This window comes from Heloderma suspectum, chromosome 6, assembly GCF_057233095.1.
Source record: "Heloderma suspectum isolate Gila_16-S chromosome 6, 16-S_ref, whole genome shotgun sequence".
NCBI classification, from domain to species: domain Eukaryota; kingdom Metazoa; phylum Chordata; class Lepidosauria; order Squamata; family Helodermatidae; genus Heloderma; species Heloderma suspectum.
Genome location: NC_139463.1, coordinates 69,401,773 through 69,428,987, shown reverse-complemented (window position 1 = coordinate 69,428,987; position 27,215 = coordinate 69,401,773). Strand labels below are relative to the sequence as shown.

Here is a 27,215-nt window from a genome sequence, read left to right as displayed (position 1 = left end):
TACTGTGGGTGCCGCTCTAACTGCTGCGGTCTTTCTCTATGGTTGCACGGCTATTTAGGACGATGGAGCAGCCACTGAGCCCCGTCCGTGCTGCAGAGGAAGTCAAGATGCACAATAAGCACTCAGGTAAGCTCACTCAGTAACTACGGGGGGGAGCAGAACCATGCAACACCACATAGTTCCTGGTTGTCTGACGTGCCTGCGTGTAGTGGTTTCGCTACCCCCCTCCATAGTTCCCCTAACCACCCTCCTCTCATGCATGTGTGAATGAGCTCTTAGTCATATTTAGGAGTAGATCATTGGAATCAATGGGATTTAAGTTAGTCATGAGTAACTTAAATCCCATTAATTTCAGTAAGTCTGCTCTAAGTATGACGAAGTCTGGATCCAACCCATAATCTAATGAAGTCCTTTGTCTCACCTCAAATCAAGCTTGCCTTTGGCTCATCCAAACCTGTGAAATCTGCCTTCTGGTCTTCACCTCTCTAGGATGACAACAGCAGCCATCCCACCTTCCCATACAAAGTAGTGCTAAACTTAATGGCAACCATAAATGGTAGAGCCCTAAAAATGGACTGGAGGCTTCAACTTAGGGATGGGTGAATGAGAAATGTTTGAGATCAGCAGGAACCTCCAAACTTTCTCTCACCACTCGTCTCGTGCCTGATTCCCATCTGCGATCACTGCTCACTCTGTGTGAATAGGAAAATTGTGCAAATTGAGCACCGAGTGAACAGGAGATTTGTGCAAATCTCCCCTAATCTCCATAGGCTAAAGTGGGGCTGATTCTATCTACAGGGGAAACTTGCACAAATTAGGAAATTGGCATAAATTGAACTGGGGATTGGGAACAAGATGAAGGCAAGCACATGTTTGGCAATTAGCGAATATTTTGGTGGACATGTGCTTGTGTTCAGGGCTCCAAATGGAGCATGCTCACATGTTTTGCAAGCAAAAACAAAACTTTTATACATCCCTACTTTAACTTTCACTGTCCTGGTTCATAGCTGTATTTCCCTTGTTTTGGGAAAGATGTCCAGGAGCTGCCCATGATCTTGGAATGTGCTCCACACTCACATGATACATAGATTGAACTGGAGGAAGCATTGGGATGAGAGAAAACCACCTCCCACAGAACCACTACACTGGACAATTGTTCCATGTCTATAGAAGGTTGCCAGGACTCCTAAGGCTCAGATTCTGAGATTCAAGGAATGGAAACCAGTAGGGTGGGGGTGGAGAAGGAACATAAGAAGATACCATACCAGGTCAAACTATTTGTCTATCTAACTCAGGAATGTCTATTCTGACCAGCAGTTGCTCTACAGGGTCTCCACTCCAGCAGAGGTCTTTTCCCCTCACCTGCTACCTAATCCTTTTAACTGGAGATGCCAAGGATTGAACTTGGGACCTTTTGCATGCAATGCTTGTGCTCCATAACTGAGCTATGGTCCCTCTATGGCAGGGAAATATCACCCAGTCATTCAGGGGTAGAGCCTGGCTGTGCTTGATGGCTCAGAGTTGGAGCTTGGTCACCATGGAGCAGAGCTAATGACAAAACCAGTCAAACCTAACTGATAGTAGCCTTCCTGATGTTTTTGACCATTTATGCCAATATCTTCTCCTGAAGACCCTGAGAAGGCAGCTAAAACAATGAAACTTCAGGTCAAACGCAGAAACCTGACAATCATAATGTTGGCCTTTTCCTGAAGCGTGACAATCATTTGTGTGACTGTACTTGCTGAGGCATTAGAAAGAGGCTATAATACTTTTAGTCCCTGCTTACCCATTCAAAGAGGACATGAAAAAAAAGGGGCAAAAAGGAGGAACCCGGGAACTACAGACCAGTCAGTATGACATCAATCCCTGGGAAAATTCTGGAGCAGATGATAAAGCAATCCATCTGTAAGCACCTTGAAAACAATGCAGTGATGACTCGAAGCCAACATGGATTTGTCAAGAACAAGTCCCGCCAAACTAATTTGACATTTTTGGAACAAAAATGTTCCAAAAGGTAACCTCCCTTGTGGACTGTGGGAATGCTGTGGACATCTTATACCTCGACTTCAGCAAAGCTTTCGACAAAGTGCCCCATGATATCCTGATGAGCAAACTAGCTCAAAGTGGGCTAGATGAAACAACGATCCGGTGGATCCACAGTTTGCTACAGAATATCAATGGGATCTTCTCAAACTGGAGAGAGGTAATGAGAAGGGTACCACAGGGCTCAGTCCTGGGCCCAGTGCTGTTCAACATTTTTATTAATGACTTGGATGAGGAGGTGCAGGGAATGCTTATCAAATTTGCAGATGACACAAAATTGGGAGCGATAGCTAATACCTTGGAAGACAGAAACAAAATTGAAAGTGATCTTGATAGGCTGGAGTGCTGGGCAGAAAACAACAGAATGAAATTTGTCAGGGATAAATGCCAAGTTCTGCACCTAGGAAAAAGAAACCAAATGCACAGTTACAAAATGGGGGATATTTGGCTCAGCAATACCACAAGCGAGAAGGATCTTGGAATTGTTGTCGATTACAAGTTGAATATAAGCCCACAATGTGATGTGGCAGCAAAAAAGGCTATTTTGGGCTGCATTAATAGAGGTATAGCTTTCAAATCACGTGAAGTACTAGTTCCCCTCTATTCAGCACTGGTTAGGCCTCATCTGGAGTACTGTGTCCAGTTCTGGGCACCACACTTTAAGAAGGATGCAGACAAACTGGAGGGGGTTCAGAGGAGGGCAACGATCAGGAGACTGGAAACAAAGCCCTTTGAGGAGAGACTGAAAGAACTGGGCATGTTTAGCCTTGAGAAGAGAAGACTGAGAGGAGATATGATAGTGCTCTTCAAGTCCTTGAAAGGTTGTCACAGAAAGGAAGGCCAGGATCTCTTCTTGATTATCCCAGAGTGCAGGACATGGAATAATGGGCTCAAGTTACAGGAAGCCAGATTCTGGCTGAACATCAGGAAAAACATCCTGACTGTTAGAGCAACATGACAATGGAACCGATGACCTAGGGAGGTGGTGGGCTCTCCCACACTGGAGGCTTTCAAGAAGAGGCTGGAGAGCCACCTGTCAGGGATGCTTTGACTTGGATTCCTGCACTGAGCAGGGGGTTGGATTCGATGGTCTTATAGGCCCCCTCCAACCCTACTATTCTATGATTCTACAATTCTATGAAAGACTTTGCTTCAAGCTCTCCTCCCTCTTGCCTCCCCTCAGAGCTCCACCTGATGCAGGATTTTTACACAGGAAACCATCAGCGTTCTAATCTCTTTAAGATGCTGACTGATTCCAAACCCTCCCTCCCCTTCTCGCGTGCTTGCTTTATCACATCCTCGTTTCTGTGGCAACAGAGGAAGAGATTTGCATCCAAGGTTACGCTAAACTGGGATGGAACACAGATTTAAAGAGGTAGCAACACCATCCAAGGTCCTGAGCCCAAACCATTTGGCAGATCACTTCTCCCAGACTGGGCAGCTGGAAGAACCGACACCCCATCACATGTCTGTAAGAACTGACTGGGGTTCTCCAATAGTGAGAAACAGGCATACGGTGGTGCCGATATTAATCTGAAAAATATTGCTTCTCATCTCTGGATGCAGTGGTGCAGTTAGATAATTTTAGACCCTTAGACTTAATGGTCTTGCCATGATGAGCGGGTGTTTCATTGGATTGCCATTTGTATTACTTCAATTACTTCAAAACGTGGCAAGCTAGCCCTGCTGTATTTCGGGGCCCTCCTGTTCATTCTGTTTAGGAAGACACTAGACTTCTGCCCAAAGGCCTACCCTGATGGCACCACTGCCTGGATGGGGCAGAGTCAAGGCAGGGGGAAACCAGTGCAGAATTTGGCAGCCACGGGAAACAAATGTCATGGGGCCAGATTGGTCTCTAAAGTTTTGTAGCTGTAGCCTGGCAGAAAGTGAAATGTATTGGCCTGTTGAACTGGTTACATGGCAAAACGTAGTTTAAGCATTCAGAGCATTAAACTACTGGCTTGTTAAACCATCTGCCTTTGTTGTTACTTTGCATGATCTGGGGAAGGGCCCCAAGGGATGGGGCGAGGGACGTCAAGTTTTCAGTTGTTGTAGGGAGGGGAGGGCAAATTCAGCATGGCCACAAGGTCCTCCTTTGGATATTTTTGAATTTAAATTCTGAAAAAGGCAGCACATCACAAGAGCTTTTGTTGTGAACTTTTATAGACCTCGTAACTATATACATACATACATACATACATACATACATATAGATATAGATATATGTAACTGTTATCAACACAGGACAAAGGACTCTTTGTCTTTAAAGCAGAAGGATTTAAGCCTTCTGTTGATGTACCTAAAAAAAAGAAAAAAGGAGCATTTAATTACTTGAAATGTTAGCAGACCAGTGCTGGGAACCAGGAAATAGATCAAACGATATACGTGTAACTGGCCCCACTTGCTGCAGATTGAGTCGGGTGTTGCATTGGGAACTGAAACAAAGTCTGGGGGGCTGAGCCTAGGAAAACCTGTCGAACTCCTTCCCACAGACAGATTTCTCCAACTTCCCTGGACTGAACTAGATTCAGAGATCTTACGTGTGCACAATGTAGACACGACCCTGGCACTCTCCATCCTAGCTAGATTCTCATCAAAAAGAAGTGGTACTTTTCTATGGGCCAAACCTGGATGATCCAGGTCACAGGTGCAAACAGCCAAAGCAGCTTCAGAACCACCTTTAACTACCAATTCTGCCACTACAATTGCCACTAGGGATGTATGGAGTGTGTGAAATCCATTCCATCTGTGTTTTGTGGGTTGTTTCATTCCATCATCAGAATCAGATTTTTTTGGTTTCCAAATTTGTGCAAATGTGCATTTGCACAAATTTGCATGCACAAAAATGCTCAAATCCCCCCCAATACACATTTTCACACTTTAACCTATGGGGAAATCCACATTTTTGGTCACGTTTTATTGATTTTGCATATTTTTCTTCAACAAAACTTGCGCAAAATTCGGGAAACTTAAAAAACCAGACAAGTCTGTGGAATCTGCCTGACCCTGGTGGGGTTGAGTAAATGGTGCAGCAGTGTGTGGGGCCCCCAGAGGACACCTTGTCCATGTCAGGGTTGTAGCTGAGCCCACAGAGTCCCAAAGCAGCTGTGATTCTGAGGAGGAGATACAATTCATGGGGGAGGAACTCTCTCAGACTTCAGAGGCGCAGCTGGAGAAGGAGCCCCCACCCTGCTCACATCCCTGGGAGCAACAGTGAACCAGGCGAGGAAAGGGAGGTACAACCTGAGCTTTTAGATGCGAGGCACAGACGCAGGCACAAGCGAGAGATTGCAGGGGCCGAGCTTTGGCGCTCAGCCCGATTGGCTCAACGTCAACAGCTGCACCCAGAAGCATCATGGGAGAGGGGGAGATCTTCCCCTCCTACCCCTTAAGTTCAGACAGTTGCCACGTTTTTCCCAAATGGAGATCAACTGACGTCTTAACCCTTAGAAACCCCTAGATGGCTGTTCCTTTGTAGTTCCTCTGAGTCTCGAGCAATTAGCATCTGTATGCCTCATTAGGATAAATGGAATTAAAGCCTTGGAAAGCAGCGTTTTTGTCTGAGTGTTGATTCTGGCTATTGGAGAAGTCAGTGGGCGACAGGGGCTTCCTGACAGTCCAGGGCCCTCTCAATCCTGTCAGCACCACTATTTGCATGGTGCCTTAATGCTCCTAAAGATCAGTTTGGCTGTAGACATCATGTGCATTAGAGACAAGAGGGAACCCAGACGCACAGAGCTTCAACTCCCCAGAGAGAATGTCAAACCACGGAGAATGATGCTAGTAACTCACGCTGACGGTGTTTTAACAAACCATCCCCAAAAGACAAAAATGGGGCCCTGGAAGAGAAGAGCAGAGACTGCCCACCTTGGGAAAGAGGGGCAGTTGGTGCACATGCAGCATGTGCTCACATTGGAAGCAGGGAGCTGAGCATGCAAACTTCATGCACAGTTTGTGTCGCTCCCATCTCTGGGACAGGACCTGGCACTTTCACTACAGTGTGCAGTTAACCATGAGGATTACAGGCTGTTGCTTCCTATGTAATCAGTAGATTCAGAGAAGAGGTTTAATAAGGCAGTCAGGAGCTTAGAGAGCAAGGCAAGGAGCAGGTGAATGAGGGCAGAGACTTGAAACCAAAGTGCTCACACAAATCATGAGAAAAGAACATAAGAGACCTAATGGATCAGACCAAGGGTCTATCTCAGCCTTTCCCAACCTGGTGCCCTCCAGATGTGCTGGACTACAACTCCCAGCATGCCCAGGCAGCCATACGGGCTGGGCCTGCTGGGAGTTGTAATCCTACGCCTCTGGAGGGTGCCAGGTTGTGGAAGGCTGAACTATCTAGTCCAGTATTTTGTAGGGCTGTGCACCGCTTCAGTACGAAGCCTGAGTAACGAGGTGAAGCGGGCTGATTCAGAGGTGCCTTGTCATGATACAAAGTGGATCAGACCAGCACCGAGGTGCCCCAAAGCGAAGCGGCTCCTCCACGAAGCACCTCGTCCGCCTCGTATATTCGGAGCTCTTCTTATGCCTTCTGAGCAGCCCAGACAGACTGTCTCGGAAATGTATCAACTTCTGAAAGATCACATGGAAAGGCAGGAGGAGGAGAATGGAGGGGGAAGGCAAGAGGAGGAGGAGGTGCCAAATGTATCAAATTGAGAGAGATATGGCCACCAGGAGAGGCGGGGGAAGGGAAGAGGAGAGGGAGGAGGAGGGTGAGCTTTGCTGTGAGTCAGCCTCCATTTGTTCATTGTGAGAGAGGTAGCGTGACTGGAGAGGAGGGGGCTGTCTAAACATTATTTGGCTAGAGCAGTGGTCTCCAAAGTGAGGTGCGTGCACCCCAGGGGGGTGCAAGACGATCCATTGCGGTGCATGGGCCACCTGATAATTGAGCAGCCTCCCGCTGCCCTGACGAGCGGCCATTGTGTGCAATGATGGTGGTGGTGGCAGCGGCAGTAGGATGGGACAGGAGCCAAGAGGGAAGCTCCATGGCATTTCTCTCTCTGCTCCAGTCCTATCCTGCCTCTGCTGTGGCCACTGGGAGCAACTACCCCAGTCTCTGCCAGGCATGGCAGAGGAAGCCTTAACCCTTCCCACTCTCCCTTGGCAGAATGAAGCCGAGAAGAAAGCGCGTGCTCTGAGGATTGGGTAAAACGAGGACCATAAAATCAAAAAGGGATCCTCATGATTTCATAAGATTTTTAAAGGGTAGACCCACAAAACCACCATCCAATCACAGAGCACATCTGCCTCCGTGGACTGAACCAGAAAAATCATAGATCCGCCACTCGCGGGCACAGCCATGGCACAATAACATGGATCCTTGGCAGGGATCCTCTTGATTTCATATGATTTTTGCAGACCAAATCCCCCAAACCACCACCCTATCACAGAGCACATCTGCCTCCGTGGACTGAACCAGAAAAATCACAGATCTGCCACTCACGGGCACAGCCACAGTGCAAAAACAGGGGGAAATGGCTCCCCCCATTCCCCGGAACAAGGCAGCAGCTGGCGCATGTCCAGAGGGCCTAGGAGCTGGTGGCAGCAGCAGTGGCAGCCTGCCCTCATTGCATGCTGCCACCACTGGGCTCACTCAAGCCTTCATGGGCTCCTCGCAAGCAAGGAACCTGTGAAGGCTTGAGCAGAGGCAGGAGTCAGCCTCCAATTGAGCGCCTTCCCCTCCTTCCAAGGAAGGGAGAGAGTGAAGCTGGAGGGCGACTCCTGCCCTTGTCCCTGTCACCAGTTGGCGGGTTGTGATGGGCAGCGGTTTCCCTGGCAGCGCCATGTGGAGGGGCGAAGCGGGATTTGGATGTCCGAATCCGGTTTCAGCTTTGTCAGCCGAGCCAGGTTGGGGCAGCCCTGAATCAGCCTGAGCTGAATCAGGCCTGCCTTGGAAGCCCCGAAGCACCTTCCGAGTCAGATCGGGGGCACAGCCCTAGTTTTTGTCCCCATGGTGGCCAAGCAAGTCCCCACGAGAAGCCCACAAGCAAGACATGAGTGCAACAGATATGGAGACCGGGAGGGTCGAGAGTGACAATGAGCACAACTGTGTGAGAATGCTCAGCTCTGGGCCACAGGGCTGAAGACACCTCACTACAAAACCTATATTGTTTTTTCACAGAATAGTATCATTTCAATGGGAACAGGGAATCCAAAAATAGTCAACCACCAGCAAAGCAATCCATAGATATACGTATGGAGAGGTCGACTTGAACATCTTGGATTGTGAAATTTTAAGCAACAAAGCTATGCACATCTACCTGGGAATAAGTCCCATTGAACTTGACGAGGCTTACTTCTGAAAAGACATGTATTCGCTTGCACTGTTAAATTCTTTATTATTTAACAAGCCTTTGTACAAATGCATGCATTCTTTTGATCACATGCATTACAAATATTCTCCCTTGTATCTCCCGATTTGTATATTGCTTACGGTAAAGCATTTAAATATAAAAATATAATTAAATAATGGACTCTGTAGGGAATCAAAGTAAAAGTAGCAAAGAACAAGAAATGGCCACCAAAATTACACGCACGCACACATGGTGTTTGGGAGTGCGGGTACTTTTTGCAGTAAACACACATGCATACATGTAAGGTTTGAATTGTGATTTCTTATACTAAACCTTTTATTGTTATATTTCGTTATTTATGTGCAGTATCTGATACTTCTGTTTTGTAAAGCGCTATTCTTTTTCCCATTTAAAAAGTAAGTAAAAACTTACTATCTGTATTATATGTTTAAGGAGCTTCCTGGGAATAATAGACTGGTGAGGGATTTGGGAATTCTCTACAGAGCAGGCCAACCTATTAAAGCAGAGTGAGGCTGCTTCCTCAGGCAGCAGTTTCTGGTGGGTGGCAAGATGCTGGAGGATAGAGCTGCGTATGCCCCTGTATGGACTGCTTCCTCAGGGACAGTGCAGGATGCTGTCCTTCTCCACTGCAGAAGGGAAATTCAGCTGCCAGTACATGGGGATGGGAGAGGGGTGCCATCTTGTCCTTCACCTCAGGCAGAAAACTGTCATGAGCTGGCCCCGGTAAGACACTAACCCCACCCCACCCCCTCAGCCTTTCCCCAGAACTGCACTTCCAAGTGAACATTCTTAAAAGCGTGCACTTTTCCCCCATTAAAGTGTGAAAATGCCATTTTTTTTTTAAAAAAAAGTGCATTTTTAAAAGATGCTCACTTTTAAAAGTGCACATTTTAAGTGGTGCGCTTTTAAAGTGGTGCATTTTTTTAATGCAGAGATTTTGCAAATGCAAACACAAGTCCGGGAATTCACAAACATTTTCAGAGAACATGCTTTCCCGTTCGCATTCATGTTCAGGGTAACGAACGGGGAATTTTCAAATGATTAGTAACACAGGAACACAGGAAGCTGCCTTATACTGAGTCAGACCGTTGGTCCATCTAGCCCAGTACTGTCGACACTGACCGGCAGCGGCTCTCGAGGGTTCAGGCAGGATCCTTTCCTTGCCCTACCTGGAGAAGCTGGGGATCGAACCCGGGACCTTCTGCATGCAAAGCATGTGCTCTATCACACTGAGCTATGGCCCCTCCCTTGCGTACTGAAATGAAATTCTCGTACATCCCTCGCTAATTCCATCGTTTAAGTATGTGCTGTGTGAAGTACTCCCATTTATCTGTCCTGACCTCCATATTCCCTTCCAACTCTAACATTTTACGATTCTATAACACATTTTGTAAACTATGCCTATGTATTTTTACTTCAAGGATCTGCTGGAGACATCCTCTCCTTCCAAGCATTACACATTGCTGAAGCTTCTTCTCTGCCTGTTCTATTCATTGAAGTGATAATAGCCTGTCCTGGCTTGGCCTCTGAAATAAAAGTGTTAGTTCACTGATACTAACCATTTCCTGCACAACGAATCTGCTTGTGCTTTTAAAATAGCTACAACATTTAGCTTAGAAAAAAGGAGGGTGAGGGGAAACATGATAGAGGTGTTCAAAATTATGCATGGTGTGGAGTCTGCATATTCGTCTTCTGAAATATACAGATTTCTGTGCATGTTTTTCTAGTGTGCACATTTTTGCCAAGTACTTTTCACTGATGTACTGCTGTTTTGTGCATATATATATATATATATATATACACACACACACACACACACACACACATACATACATATGCATTTTGTTCACACTTTTCAGTAATATGCACATTTTCCCCCTAGCAAGTACATATTCCCCACCCCCCACCCCTAGGAAGCTGCATCACCAAGCTCAAAAAAGTTCAGAGTTTGGGATGCAGCTCTGTCTTGGCTCACATATTGTTTCAGGAGGTGCAATTTTGCTAAAGTCACATTAAAAAATCAACATGATGAATTTCTCACCCATCCCTAACACACACACACACATGCACACACCCTCAGAGATTTAACTTCTAGAGACCTGGGGGAGACAACTGTGTAATCAATGCCGGAGCTGAAACAGAGTGGTAATTATCCCACACAAACCCAATTACATACTGCCAGACTAATGAAGCTAATTCATTTTACAACGGTATCATCAATGCAGCTGGCAAGTCTTCCATATGGACGGGCAAATCAGTCTATTTCCAGTCCAAGCCATGCATGTGTTCATCTATAAGTCTGTTTTGTCCCATTTCTGCATTAGGGATTTATTTATTTTTTAAAAAACACATGGAAATTTGTATTAAGATTATGCTTTTCTAACCACATTTTCTTTTCACAATGTGCATCAACAGGGTATTTGAATCCAGAATTACATTTGAGAACGTTTGGGAGCTGAGGAAGCGGGTGGATAACTAAATTCCAGTCCACACATTAGTCCAGGAGAAGTGGATCACTTCCGTTTGTATTAGAATTCCTAAAGATCTATTCATTCCATTCTTTTATGAAATTTCTGTACTGCCCAATAGCCGAAGCTCTCTGAGGCTATTTACAAAGATTAAACCCCTAAAAATATAATACAATAACATAACATAAAACATTATATAACATAACATAAAACATAAAAATGAAAAAAAATTAATTTACATACAAATATATGAAACAATTTTGCACAATGAACAACAAAAATCCCAGGACCCATTAAAAATCTTACTGTATGGTGTCCAATGCCTAGGAGTAGAGGGAAGTCTTAACCTGGCACTGGAAAGATGACAGTGTTGCAGTGTTGGCACCAGACGGACCTCACTGGGGAGAGCATTCCATAATTGGGGGGCCACCACTGAGAAGGCCCTCTCCTTTGTTGCCATCCTCCAAACCTCTCTTGGAGGAGGAGCATCTGAAAGAGCATTCCTCAAGCATCCCTAGTCTTCTATAGATCTCTTCCTCTGGCCAAGCAGAGTGGATGGGTGCTGGGTACCTCCAGGGTATTCTTGACTCATGGTGCCTTCAAAGGCTGGTACAAATCCCAAGTTCTACTGGTCTGACACCCCATTTAGAACTAGGCCAAAATGTTCTTCTTAGGCCATTTGTTGGGTGGGTGGGAACAAAATGAATCCTGCCTGCTGAATGATTACAGGAGGACTTTTAAAACCTCTTGTAAAAGTCCCACACTGCTGACAGAAGTGCATGGCTCTCTCTGCAGATTCCCACCATATCACGCCCCTTCGTGATGCTCTCAAAGCATTCTGGGAAGTGCAGCTGTCAGGAATCTGCAAAGAGAGCCTTTCACTATTGTGAGCAGCATGAAATAGGGATGTCAATTGCTGTGAAATCTAGTTCTTTTTTGACCTGACAAGAGTTCCACAGCATATATGACTTGCTTTGTGTTTGCAACCTGAGCTGCAAGCTTTTTGCCAAACTTTGGCAACTTTTTAATTCTGTAATTCTGAGAAATTGCTCAGAAATGTGCACAAATTGCAGAACCTGTGAGAAAAAAATGTGCAAAGTGCCTGTGAAAATCCACAAACTGGCCTGACTCTCTACAAACAGAGTTGGGTACCGCAACGGGAACCGGGATGAAGTCCAGGGGCCCAACCTAGGAAAACCCATTGACCTCCACACCCCAAATGGATTTCTCTGACATCCCTAGTGTGAGACATTTAAAAAGCAAGAAAAATAAGGGGGGAAACCCTTGGTCACTTCACAAGGTTAAATAAGATAAGCAGCAACCTCCACCCCCTACCCCCAAATTCTGCAAAATGTCTCTCCACACACTCTAATGAATCAGTAGGAAATTGCTCCCTGTTTTCACGGGGGGAGAATATTTTGAGGAAACTAGTCTGGTGGGGAATTTCAACTTAGTCGTAATATTTATATCAGGGGTAGGATACCTGATGCCGTCTAGATGTTTTGGACTACAGCTCCCATAATCCATGACTATTGGCTATGCTAGTTGGGGCTTATGAGAAATGTAGGTCAAAACACATCTCTGATTTGTACCTTTTTCACTGGGAAGGAACAAAACCTTTTGAGCCACTTCTTCTCTGCCAGCAACAGCAATCCATCATATTTGGAAGAAAAGGGCTTATCGTTTTTTGGATAAGTTCACAACTGGAAAGCCATCTTTATTATCATAACCCTGATCATTATCAGTTCATTGGAACCAATATTCTGCTATAACTTACTCTTCTGAGATGGTGGAAATAATGCCATGCTAATTAACTGCTACTCCTGGTAAAAGCTGGCCCATTTAGAGGGAGAAAGAAAATTATTTCATGAAATGGCTCTTTTTATTGCAGCTGAAACCAAGCAGATCGATAATGGCCTAATCTGGACACAATGCTCGACCATGGTTTAGTGTTAATGGAATGTGTCGCAGCAGTTCTAGGGCTTGCATGCTCCCCCTCCCCTTCTTCCCTCCTTTGGATGAGAAGGGAGGAAGTTCAATGCTTCAGGTCATGTGTTGGAATAAGCTGCAGTTTCCTGTTTCATCCAAAAACAGGAAATTGTCATTTGTACAAAGCAGGGGTGTGGAACCTCTTTCTGCCTGAGAGTGGAATTCCATTCCAGAGAAGCTCTCGGGGGCCACATTCCAGTGGTGGGCGGGACTGAAGGCAAAAGGGGGTGGGTCCAAAAATACAAACAATGCCGGCATATTGTAGCTGAACCATCTTTCTGCCAGTAGCTAAGCTTTAGTAGGGGTGTGCTTGGAAAAAAGGAGGGCAAGGGGAGACATGATAGAGGTGTACAAAATTATGCATGGTGTGGAGAATGTGGAGAAGGAGACATTTTTCTCTCTCTCTCAAAATACTAGAACCCAGGGTCGTCCCATGAAGCTGATTGGTGGGAGATTCGGGACAGATTAAATTACTTCTTCACACAGCACATAGTTAAACTATGGAGTTCGCTACCGCAGGATATAGTGATGGCCACCCATTTGGATGACTTTAAAAGGGGATTGGACAAATTCCTGGAGGAAAATATATCAATGGCTACTAGTCTTGATGGCTATGTGTTACCGCCAGAACCAGAGGCAGTGAGCCTATGTACACCAGTTGCTGGGGAACATGGGTGGGAGGGTGCTGTTGTGCTCATGCCCTGCTTGTGAATTCCTGGTTGACAGCTGGTTGGCCACTGTGTGAATAGAATGCTGGACTAGATGGACCCTTGGGGCTCTTCTTATGTTCTGATGTTTTGTTCATTGCAACCTCTGAGAATGAGGGAAAAAACTGCACAAAAGCCAGGAAACCATCAAAGCACTGGTGGTTTGGGGAAAGGGGGTGAGGCCAGGAGAAGAGGGCATGGCCATCTGAGGAAACCCAGCAGGCTGGATTGAGAGCCCAGGAGGGCTGTATTTCCCAGCACCACCACCACCATGCCTGAGGTTCTCCACCCCTGGTCCAAACCATAGTAGGTTAACAACCCAGGATATCAAAGCTAAGAGTGGTTTGTGCAAACCAGTTTCCTGTATTGAGGAGTGGAGCATGAACCCAAGGCTGAAAACTGACGAACTCTAGCAACTCTAGCAACACAGAGTAGCCCTTTTTAAAAAGAAAGAAAGCTATGCAATCTCTTCAAAAGAGAAAATGGGAGTTGAATGGCCCCTAACCTACCCTGAAGAGTCAGTCTCAGAGTGGGGTGAAAGACCTATAGTCCAACAGAGAGAAAGCAGAATCGGGTTCCATGACTATATATAATTCCCTATGTTTGCCACATTCAGAGGTGAGTGCCATTTCTTCCGTAGCCAAGACAGAACTATCCAGCAACCCAGTGAGGACTAAGTGTGTTCTATGGGCACAGAAAGCTGATTGATATTTGGGGAATAAAATGGGAGACCAGGTAGGAGGGTGAATGGAATGAAACATCACAGAGGAGGACATGGCTGACTGGCTGGCTAAGTCACTGAAAAGGAACACTTGACACTACAACATTTTGTTGAAGGTCCCATGTATCTTACCAATCAGTGATTGCCTTGTTAAGAAAACAACAATATTTCCATTTCAGTGCAATGTGAGAAATAACATTGTTCCTTTAATTAGGGAGGTGTTTTTCTGGTGAAAGAGGGAAATTTGCTACCATGAACACCCCCTCCACCAAACAAAGATAATATAAAGAGAAATGCTTAGGGATCACACAGCAAACTTTACGGTCCCGGCTCGGACAAAACGCCTATAAGAAGTTGGAGGGGAAGTAAGAGATTCAACAACATTCACTATGTTTTGGTCTGTATTTTCTAACAGTGAGAACTAAGCCCTGGCTAAAAGGAAAGCAAACCCTAATGCAAAAGCAGAACTCATCTGAATTACATTATAGCATGGGAAAGCACAGCGACACCGCACTCAGCTTGCCCCCTCCCAAAAGCAACAGCAAAGAAAACGAAACATTATTTGTTTTTCCATAGGCTTTTGTGGGCATTTTATCTTCAAGGAAATATTTTCCACATTGATATGACTGCCAAGGAATCTCAGACCAGGTGCCTCGGAGCTGCTGTGCCTTAACAATGATTCTATGGTACATTGGACAGGTGTTCAGTATGACTATATGAAGGGTCTCAAATGCACAAACACCCTATCCCCACCCTAGATACTGACACATGATTGGCATCAGTTTGAAGGGAGCCCTGTACACTAGGGATGTACAGATTTTCTAAGATCTGTTCCATCTGTGATTCATGGATTGTCAGGTGTCTTTTGTTCCATCGTCCCCTCATTGACGGCATCAGATTATTTCCAGTTCCCCAAATTTGTGCAAATTTGCATTTGCAAAAATGCACATATCCCCCTCAAATGTGTGAATCCCCCCCCCCCATGCATTGTCATGCTTTAGCCTATGGGGGAGATGCATATTTTCAGCCTTTTTTAATATTACGTTTTGTCTACAACTAAATTTGTGTAAAATTCCAGAAAGGTAAAAAAAAAAATGGTTTGCAAGTGTGCGGAATCTGTGCGACTCAGGAAAAGCCAGTCTGTGGGTCAGATTCATAGAAATCCAAACTCATTTGATTCTGTTGCAGATTTCTCCAACATCCTTACTTTACACAAATGGGTGTACAATCAAGATTTGCGTCCCCGTGGAGGGAGCCCTATGTATGTTTATGCATATCTGCATAGAGCCCCCTTCAAACTGACCTTGCACGTTGTCTGTGGGTGAGGCTAATGCATGTGCCAGCATCTTGGGGGTGGGGCTAACTGCTTGTGCATGTGTGAGCACTGAGAATGGTCAGTGTAACTGTTCACCATGTATATAGCAGAGATGGGCAACCTCAAGTCTGTGGGCCGCTGCGGTGGCTTGCAAGTTTCTTTTGCTCTTATCTCCAGTCACTGATTGGAGATAAGAGGGTATTTGAAGGCAATTAATCTTTAAATACCCTGCAAAGTATCAAGCTGTTGTAAATATTGTGAGGTTTGTATTTTGCAAGCAAGAGACCTGCTTACTTGTGAGTAGACATGCAGAGGTTTGGTATTTGGGATGTTATTTGAAAATGCTGCTGAGTGATTCAGTCCTGCTTTCTTCTGAGTTGACATGTTGAAGCCTTGTTGTCCTGCTTACTTCTGAGTAGGCTTAAAAGGGGAATGATGACATTTGGCCCCACCCATTCTGCCTTTGACACCCCCCCTCCCGGGACCATTCCTATTTTGCAATTTGGACCTCAGGTGGAAAAAGGTACACCGTAGGTTATAGAAACTGTGCACTCAGGATTGGAAACTGAGACCACAAGAGGGAAAAGGTACAGCAACTCAGCTACAATGATTATATTGGCCCATAAGGCTACACTTGGCATTTCCCCCACCCCCCACCCCCAGACTACTGTACAATAAAATGTATTTGTTTCCACAGCCCCCAACCCCAATAGGGGATAGATGCCTTCACATGAAAGCTGCTTCACATGTTCATATGGAACACCTGAAGTAGCCTTCTAGAGAAAGAGATTTTTTTAAAGCCTTTTAGACCCAGGACCCGCCTTGAGGTCACATATGCAATCTAAGATCCGCTTCTTAGCATTTTACCATACATGCAAATAGCGGTAATGCTGCTGCCCTGACCTGCATTTGGTCAATCAGCCAGTTATGGGTCCTGTTTCATCAGTTAAAGAGACAGATACAGCTCTCACAGGGCAGACAAAAGGCCTGTGCATAGGGATGCATGACAATTTTGCTCCTGTTTGCTAATCATGAGAACATGTCCCCTTCACAACCCCAAGCACAAGGAATGTAATTCTCAGGAAATGTTTGCAATTTCCTGAACTTGCATTGACATTTGAGAGTACACACCTGCACAACTGCGTACTTCCAAAAGTGTGCAAATGTGCATTTCCCACCTAAATCCACACTTCCATGCTTTAGCCTATGGGGGGGGTGGGAATGTGCATTTTGATCAGGGGAAATGTGAATTTTAAAGATGTGTATTTTTTGCAATTGGGAACATGCACACTTTTAAATTTTCCCAGTAGTAACGTATGGCTGTGAGAGCTGGACTATAAGGAAGGCTGAGCGCCGAAGAATCGATGCCTTCGAACTGTGGTGCTGGAGAAGACTCTTACGAGTCCCCTGGACTGCAAGGAGGTCAAATCAGGCAATCCTAAAGGAAACCAACCCTGACTGCTCATTGGAAGGACAGATACTGAAGCTAAAGCTCAAATATTTTGGCCACCTAATGCGAAGAGAAAACTCCCTGGAAAAGACCCTGATGCTGGGAAAGACTGAAGGCAAAAGGAGAAGGGGACAGCAGAGGATGAGATGGCTAGATAGCATCACCGATGCAATGAATATGAACTTGAGCACACTCTGGGACAGAGCGGAGGACAGGAAGGCCTGGCGTGCTATGGTCCATGGGGTCACGAAGAGTCGGATACAACTTAACGACTGAACAACAACACTTTTAAAAATGCACATTTTCCCAATCCAAAATGCACATTCTCCCTGATTAAAAAAAATCCATTCATGTTCAAGAATGAGAACAAGACGAAACAAGTTTTGAGGAAGAATTTGGAGGACCTCAACAAGCTCAAACATTGCATATTTGCATATCCCTATCTGTGGGTTGTATCATCATCCTATGTCAGCCTTCTCCAACTTGGTAACCTCCAGATAATTTTACTTCAACTCCCATCAGCCCTAGCCAATATGGACAATGGTCAGGAATGCTGGGAATTGTAGTCTAAAGCATAGGGAAGGCTACCCTATGTGAACCACTGTAGAATTGGAACAGCTGCCAGAGCTACAGAGAGATCTGGCAGGTTGCACTGCTGTTGTCTGCCAAGCCCCCAGCCCTTTTTTTTTTTCTGGCCTGGTGCTCCAAGCACTACCAGGCAGCAGGGAATATCCTCCATTTTAATTCCTTATAATTCCCCAGTGTTGTGTTCCTTTGGGGCACCGTGAGAAATTACAGATGGTGGTGGCTAGACCCAGCTGTCCAATCAGCTTCCAAGAACCCATGCTTCCCAGAATACAGTGTGAAGAACCATTGGTCCATAGCTTGAAGCAGTAAAGAGACGGCATTGTTCGAATGCCCACTGGCAGTCTGTGGGAGAAACTGGAAATATTTTATAGAATATAGGTTTGCCTCCCAGAAACACATGACGGCGGGCAGGGCATGTTTGATTCAAGCTGTAGCCTTGGATTGTACAGCAGACTTTTGTACAGCAGTACAAGTTGAGATTGTAGCAACACCCCATTTCTAGTACTCAGGGTGGAGCAGGTCTCTTTTGATTGTTATGTATAACATGTAACCAACTGTTGTCTATCTCCTGCAACCTGGCACCCTCCAGATGTGTCGGACTACAACTCCCATCATCCCCAGCCAGCATGGTCCATCCTTGTTGGGGATCATGGGTATTGTAGTCTGACACATTGGGGCAGTGCCAGACTGGGGGAGACTGGTGCAGAGATAGGAGCAAGTCCTTACCTGTCTCAGAGTTGGTAGAAGCGACAGGCATCTCAATGGCTGGAGAAGTTTGCTCAGTGCTGGAATTACAAGTGGCAAATTCTTCTTCTGAAAGGTCCTCTTGGTGATGCTGTGGAGAGAGGAGAGATCAGGCAATTCACCTTTGATCCAGGGCAGTTTACCATCCATGGCAGGCAGGCAGATTTCCATTTTTGCTCGCAAAATGAGCACGCACTGTTCACAACTTCAAACATGATCGCAAGCGCAAGCATGTGTCCATCAACAATGTTCATAACTTACCAAACCTGTGCTTGCACTCGATTTGTGAAAATGTCCTGAATTTCTGCATGTTTCCTAAATTTCTGCAAATTTCCCCCACAGACTGAATCAGCCCTGCTTTACTCTATGGGGGAAATTTGCTGAAATTTAGGAAATTCTGCACAAATCAAACAGGGGAAAGTTGTACAAATTTCACGTTCAGTTGCTGCTTGATTTGAGCAATTTCCCCATCCGCACAGAGTGAGCAGCAATCGCATATGCGAACGAGAATCAGGCATGAGACAAGCAACGGGCTGATGTCTGGAGAATCCGGGGATCTTAAACATCGCTCATTCACCCATCCCTAGGATCACCCCAGTCTAGCAGTGGCACATACCCTGGGAAGCCATTGTGATGGATATGTACTTCTGTCTTTGATTCAAGGTCAGAGCCCTGTTGGCTGGATTCAGAAGTTAGCCCTTCTGGCTCTTGCCAAACTTTTGTAACCTGATGCCCTCCAGAATTGTTGGACATGAATTGACATCAGCCTCAAACAGCATAGCCAATGGTCAGGAATGCTGTGAGTTATAGTCCAAAGCTTCTTGAGGGCACCAGATTGGGGAATGCTCTTTAAGAGATGTTGCTAAAACAGTGAAGATGCAGTTTTCCCATGGACCGCTAAGCAGGTTTAAGTTTGCCTAAAAGCAATCAATAGGGAGCTTTCACTCCTTCTGTTCCTAGCTAGCAAACTGTGCCCATTGAAACCTCTTAATTTCCAGCCAAGTCATGTCTGGTTCTTTCTATACTAGTCCAGAGGTACCCAAAAGCTTTTGCTCAAAAACAAAGAGCCACAATTGTTTCATTTGTGTTACTGGTGTGGCATACTGGGATCGGAACCCTTGGAATCATCTCTGGTAACATAATTAATCAAGCATGAGTCAGATGGCAGGCGTCCTATTACAGAGGACAATCCTGTATTTGAACGGCTGCCAGAGGGCAGTCCTCTGTTCAACGGTGTCTTCTATTTGAAGTATAGTCTAGTCCAATTTAAAGATCGAGAACCATACAGAGGGAGAAGCAGGGGCTTGAAGTCACCCATCATCAACCATGAGCCTCTGGACAGGGCACGCTGTGTGCCCTGCCTGTTCAGACCACTGTCCAGAGGCTAATGGTCACACCTGGTCAGTCTTCCCCAATGTGGTGAGATATTTTATATTTCTATTTAGATTTGCGGATATACATATAAATTAGCATATGCCTATGTTGTGTAAATCCATGTCTCCTTTTATCCTCCTTTTTGCAGATGCATTTCCTTATATTTGATGATGTGTACATGGCCACCTGAGCCCGCCCTGGTAAGATCTGGAACCAGCAGTAAAGTGTATGAGTGAGAGAAGAGCTTTTAAAATTCCCTTTTCTTTCTGCCCAAGTGTTTATGTTAAGCATTCTTCCTGTAAAAAGCATCAAATGTTCTGATTGAGATTATTCTGGAAGAACCAGCCAACCCACACTGCCTTACTGTCTAGCAGGACCAGGTCTAGGTTTGGGGGGGATGCTCTCAGGAAAATACCCTCTGATGGGCCCCCTTCCAGTGTCAATGGGCCCCTGACCACAGTCTTTCCTGGTAGTCGCAACAGCAGGCAGCCATTTAAATTTCCCACATTGCCTTGGGGAGTCACCACTTCAGGGGCATTGTGGCAGATAAGTTACCTGCTGTGCCAGATATCAGGTAGGGATGTCAGAGAAATCCGCAATGAAATCAAATGCTTTTGGATTTTGCCAAAACTGACCTAAGGATTCGGCAGTGGAGCGGCTTTTCCTGAGTCGCATGGATTCTGCAGACGTGTGGACCAGTTTTTTTACATTCTGGAATTTTACACAAATTTAGTCGTAGAAAAATACATACATAAAGTTTTTTAAAAGTACACGTCGAAAATGCAGATTTCCCCCATAGGCCAAAGCATGAAAATGCACATTTGTTGGGGGGGGTGCGCATTTGGGGGGAGAGTTCCACATTTTTGCAAGGATGACTTTCTGCAAATGTGGATTTGCACAAATGTGGATCTGCGCAAATTTGGGAAATTGGAAAAGTACAATTCTGTCAATGAGTGGATGATGAAACAAAAGGCACCTGACAATCTGAAACGCAGACCGAACAGATTTACAAAAAACTGTAGATTCCTCCTGCCAGGGATCCAGGTAAGGAGGAATCACTGACAGGCCCTGCTTGTGCACTGGGTTCTCAGCAGCTCCCTATAGGTGCTGACACCAGCCTGTCATCTGGTTCTATGTTATCAGCAGAATAAAGCTAATTAGCCCAGTGGTGCCTCAAGCCTGTGTTCTGACTGTGGAGAGTCGTGAAGATGAAATGAGTGGTGGCAGCTGTACCCCAGTTTCAGGGTCACACTGGGAGCCAAGGTAGACGTGACAGAAGAGGTCTGCAATTAGGATTCCCACAGGGTTGTTGTTGTTTAAACTAATTAACCATCCCAGGGGGCTGCTTTGAAGATCAGCAAAGTAGCACTCTTGGAGAGGGCTTTCACCCTGTCCTCCCTTCCCCTTTCCGAGGTCTACAACTGCGTGAGTCAGTAGCTCCTTCAGGAACTGGCTGACTAAGAAATCACAGTAAAGTCATCTTCAGACACAGGTGTAGCACCTCAGGATGTCGGAGGAATCCATCCAGGGGTTCAAACCGGCCGAGCTTTAGGGAGTCGGGACAGCTCGCAGACTTCTGCCACCACCGTCACCATTGCTGGCTGCTCTGCACAACCCTCTTGCTCAAGGGAGTTTTGTGGAGCAGCCGGTAGGCAAGAGCAGCCACGGTGGCGGCAACAACAGGCGGTGGGCCATTCCAGGGCTGGCCGCTGTGCACAGAGGTCTCCCTTCTCCCTGCTGGTGCTCCAGCAGGGAGAAGGGAACCTTGCACACAACGACTGGCGAGTCCACGAGTTCCAGCGGCAAGCTCATGGCTCAGCTCATGGACACAAGCCAAACCAGGGGCTCGGGGAAATCCATCAAGCCCCAAGAGGACCATACTTCCTAATGCTGGACTTCCCTAGCAGCCACCACCACCCCTGCCACCCTGCAGGCCTAATCTGGCATGCGAGCTTTCCCAAGGTAGCTCACGGAGCTTGCACCAGGCCTTCCTGTTCCATTTCTGAATGTTTGTGGCTGTTCTCTTTTGTCTCTCGATGCAGGAATAGCTCCACAAAGTTTCCTTGTACAGGATTGACTCTGTGTCGCATTTCCCCCCTTTTCAGAACTATTGCTGGACGGGTGCTTTCATTCAAGCTTCAGAATAGCTTGAGGGCAGGGCTTGGAAGCACGATGGATTTAAACACCTCACAGCTTCACCTCCTGATGAATGGAAAGCCAGATAAAGTGATGGTGTTCAGGGCCAGCTCCAGGTTTTTGAGGACCTTCAGGCAAGGCACCCCCAAAAAGCCTCCTCCTGCAGTGAGCTGACCTTCTCACTGCCATTGACACAAGCTGCTATTTCTCCTCTTTCTCATTATTGCCAGCACTTGCTTGCTTGACAGGCAGAAAGCCAGAGAGCGAGCAGGCAGTGGCATCTCCTGCTCCTCCTCACCCCCACCACTGTTGTCTGGGCCAGAGCGAGAGGCAGGCGAATAAGCAGGATGCAATGGCGATGAGGAGGAAAAACTCCAGGGGGTTCTTGTCAGGGGCCCCTACTGGGGTGTGGGCCCTCGGCAGGTGCCCAACCATGCCTACCCTTGATGCTGGCCCTGATGGGCTGGGACCTGAAACACCACGGCCAAGGTTCAAATGAAAGACGCTGCTGAAGGTTGCCTCACTCAGGCCTGAAATGAGCTTTGTGGGCTTGGTAACGTTTGCCTCAGAGGAGGGGCAAGCAAAGAAGCCCTGAAATACTTCTCCTGCTTGGATTAAAATCCAAGCAGAAGATGTACATTTCCTTGGAAGGGCTGACCCTGATAAAGCTGGGCCTGTGCAGCCAATGTCCACCCTCCAGAATTTTCCCCAGAGTCAGCATACATATGGCTTACATGACTTCTCCTCTCCCATTTTATCCTCACAACAGCCTTGTCAGGAAGTTTAGGCAGAGATATAGTGACTGGCCCAGCAAGCTTCATGGCTAAGTGTAGATGCGACGCTGAGTTGCCCTGGTTCTAGCCCAACACTCTAACCCGGTTCTAACTCAACACTCTAACCCAACACTCAACACTCAACACCCAACACTCTAACCCAGTTCTAACCCAACACTCTAACCCAACACTTAACACCCAACACTCTAACCCAGCTCTAACCCAACACTCTAACCCAACAGTCAACACTCAGCATTCAACACCCAACACTCTAACCCAGTTCTAACCCAACACTCTAACCCGGTTCTAACCCAACCAGTTCCAACCTGGTTTTAACCCAAAACTCTAACCTAATTCTAACTCAATACTCAACACCCAACACCCTAACCTGGTTCTAACCCAACACCCTAACCCTGCCTTCCCCAACCCTGGTACTCTCCAGTTGTGTTGGACTGCAGCTCCTATCATTCCCAGCCAACATGTCTGATGGTCAGGAACCCTGGAAGTTTAGGGTGGCCAGTTATCAATCCCCCACAAAGAGGAAATGCATCACCCAAAAAGAGGACAAAAGAGGGCACTGATTTGCGTAAAACCTGTATGCTCTTTTACATGTGCATATGCAAATTTAGAAACAATTATTATAATTTAAACAGAAATACAGTACATCTCGCCATAGTGTGGAAGACTGTGGCCAGGTGACCTGGGTGCCTACCTGTTCAGTCTGCTGTTCTGGTGCTATTTGTTGATGGGCAACCATTCTTGTGGTTCCTCAAATTTAAACTGGACTTGGACAGGACAGCTCTTCAATGAGAGCCGCCTTCAAATAGAGGATTGTCCTCTGGCAGGCACTCAAAGAGAGGACTGTCCTCCGTAAAAGAGGACATAAGGCCACCCTATATGGTCCAACATGTCTGGAGGGTACCAGGTTGGAGAAGGCTGCACTAGATCATGCTGACTCTTACTACGTTTTCAATGATGTTCTGATTTTCCAAACATAGAATCGGGAAGTAGAAGTGATAAGGTTTGGGACAGTTCTTGCAAAAACAGGGAGAGGGACAGAGAGAGAGAGAACCTGGAGCAGGCCAGCCTTGAGACTTCATGCAAATAGAGCCCATACTTTTTGCAAGCTTCTCTTCCTAAACAAGATCCTTAAAAATATACATGCAAGCCAAGGGAGTTGCCCTGGTTGGTGACCCCTAGCCTGCCCCATTATTAATCCAGCCCTCCCTAACTGCTCACAAGAGAAATCTCAGCCAGGTCTACTGACAGTGGAGGGAAATAATCAATCACAGAACAAACATGCCCCCAAGCAAGAGCTCCATCAATAAAGGAGGAATCGATAATACACTGGCCTGGAGGAGGCCCTTAATAGGACATTGGACATGTCTCTTTTGCTAATGACAGTATAGACTGGGTTGTCTGGTGGAACCTGGAGGCAGTGCTGGCTCCAGGATATGGGGTGGGGGTGGGCTTCAGGCATCACACGCCCAATGCACCCTCCCCAAATTTGGAAGAGGCGGGACAAGAAGGTGGAAATGGAAAATTCTATGAGGCTGCATCTGATCTTCTCGGGTACTCAGTGCAACATCGAAATGGTGGCACCCTTATGGTGGTGGGCCCTCTGCTGGTTTTGGGGGCCTGGGCAAATGCCCAGCCTTGCCACCCTCTGGAAACAGAACAGAATCTGGTTATTGAAGGAAGATAATGAGGATTTTAGAACTCTTAGCTTCTCTTGCCATATTATTTAGCGGCATTCCCTTTCAGAGTGGCGGGGGGCATTCAGGACAGTCTTTTGCAGGGCGAGAAAGAGTGAGAGTGACAGCTTCAAATAGAGGACTGTCATCTATAAATTAGGACACCTGGCCAGCTTACTCTCAATATTACCTCCTTTTTCAGATCTCCCTCAGCTAAGCAGAAACTACAGATTCCAAGGATGACACTAGTGAACACTGCCTGAACTACAGTCCAATTAATTTAAATTAGGGTTAGGCACATTCCCAGGGATGAATCTGGCCTTTCAATCCATTTAGGGGAGAAGAGGAGCGGGGGATGGATGGACCATCACAATGGATTCCTTTGAAAACGCTGCCTGGGTTTTTTTTTTCTGGATTTGGGCTGGTTCCATTTGCCCTGCTACACTTTCAGTATCATCAATGACTTGCTTCTGTTGCAGCCAGGCCACAGATGTTATCACACATGTGTATTCCATTTGCAGTCGCCTTGCTTCATGGGTTTGTAGTCTTAAGGATGCATAAATAGTGAGTCTTTCTCAAGCATGCATATTTCATCCTCGTTGCCCTACCTGAGTTACTAAAAGCAATACAGCATTTACTGGGTGAAAGTAACATGAACTTGGGCAAGCCTGCCTGAAATTTACTTCTTCTAGAATTTCACATTTCAATCCAAGTTCCTTTTTAGGGGTATGTGTGGGGGCGGGGTCTGTAAAGAACAAGACAGAAGACTTTCGGGCAGCAGAGGTAGTGAGGAAGCCTCTATTACACATTTTCTGGACTGAGGTGGTGTGATGGAATGTTCACAAGCATTCTGCCTGCTCATGGAAGTTGTCAGCAACAGAATGTTTGAATCGGTCTAGTTTTGTGAGTTGAAGCAAAAGGTCAACTGCCTTCTGAGTTTCTTGTTAACCCAAAAGGTGGGGTATAAATAAACTAAATAAATAATTTGGCTGAAAAAAATGGTGGAAAGACATCTCAAGAGGAAGGGAAAGAAAGAGGCAGATTGGCTAGGAGGATGGTTGTGGAAAAGCCTCACAGGGTGTAAGGAGAGGAGAAGCTACAATCTGTTGGTGTGTGTGCATGGAGAGAGAGAGGTGGTGAATGGGCAGGAAGACTAACTTAAAATCAGGTCTAGATCCTTTACCCTTAAGGGTTTTATGGAAAGGAAAACAAAATCTATGAGTTACAAGTCTCCCTGCATCAGTGTGGACTTATCCATATAGGACCCCCCTCAGGGCTGGACCTATAGAGATCTTAAGAGGCCCACAGCCCAATAAGGGTGTCCAACACTAGAACTGAGCCTTCGCCAACCTGGTCCACCACCAGATGTTTAGGACTACAACTCCCATCAGCCCCAGCCAGCATGGTCAGCAGTTGAGCATGATGGGAGTTGCCACCCCAAACATCTGGGGGGTGCATCAGGTTGGAGAAGGCTGCTCTAGCCCCCACATTTCCTGAGCAGCTTTTGCTGTGGGGTGTATGCAACTCACATGGCTAAGAAGAGTTCTTGCTCTTTGCCAGTGGACAGAAGGAGGGTTAAGAAAGATTAATTCAGCCAGCTGTTTTGCACTGTGAGCATCTGGGTAGAATGGCTGGCTGGCTAAGGCTATTAACTGTGTTTAGGGCCCAGGAAGACTACAACAGGGATCGGAGTGTGCATGTGTGTTTGTATGAATGTGCATGTTATTGCCTTTAAGAAAGCATCAGTCTCATCCTGTCCTCTCTCTCTCTCTCTCTCTCTCTCTCTCTCTCTCATGCATGCACAGGCACAATCAAAGCTACTCACCCCACAATCTCATCCAGCTTAATTCAGCAGCCCAAGAGATCTGACATCATCGTCTCCCAATACATCCATTCAACATCAGCAGCATCAGCACCAACTTCTGGATTATATATGCCTGAGTTCATGTGACTAGCTAGCTGGGCCCCACCACGGAGGGGGGTGGGGGTGGAGAGCAGGCTGCTAAGCTGTTCTTTGCTGCCAGCCTAGAAACAGAGGGATCATCACCACATTTCTCATTACGTAATACACTGCTATAGTCAGCCTACTCGACGCTCAGTGTACATGGCTTTCTGTTTTCATAGAAAACAGACAGACGTCCCTTATTGTCAGTGATTTTTTTCAAACAAAAACACAGAAGCATATCATACAGGGCCATTTTGAGGACATGCACAACACAGCTGAAATGAAATGTGGCATGAAGTTCAAGATTCAGCCAACTTCTGGTTTGGAAAAGAAATGCGTAAAACACAAAACCTAGATCTACAAGTTCTTTTATCTTCAGGAATGTTAAGGTGGTGCTGTTAAATATCAAACTACCACCTCATTTTCACGCAGCCCCACCCTAAACCTCATCAAATCCAGCCATATCCATAACTCTTGGGAGAGAAAAAACAACAGCAGAAACTAGAATATAAATTTGAATGTGCAAGAAAATTCTCAGAAGAATCTAATCCCCCCCTGCACCCCAAAAATCTATTTCAGCTCTAGAACACAATAAAATAGGGTAAAGCACTCTGCAAACATAAAGCTATATAGCCTATTATGAATTAAGCCTTTAAAAAAAATGAGAGTTTCTAAAGGCATAATTCTACACATGTTTTGACTGGAAAAACTCCTAGAACTCCCAGCATCCCTCCAGCCCATCATGATGTCTGCGATATGCTGGGAATTGTAGGACTTTTCTGTCTAAACATGCATAGGATTGCACCCTAAAACTCAAATCTTTGGTACTTTCTGCTCAGAAGCAACTAAAGACACTACACATTGTAGAAGAGGTATCTTCTTCTCTGTCATGTCAAGTGTTCTAGGTTAGCATGCCAAAATTAAAAAATAAATAAATCTGGGACCACTTTC

At 46.0% G+C, this 27,215-nt stretch overlaps 1 long non-coding RNA gene across 1 annotated transcript; it reads left to right on the top strand.

Moving 5' to 3' along the window:
- Nucleotides 1-27: 27 nt before the first annotated feature.
- Nucleotides 28-27,215, top strand: LOC146341107 (uncharacterized). The gene is made up of 3 exons (XR_014784107.1): nt 28-126; nt 19,865-19,916; nt 26,125-27,215. It is a non-coding gene; the product is annotated as an uncharacterized LOC146341107 (long non-coding RNA).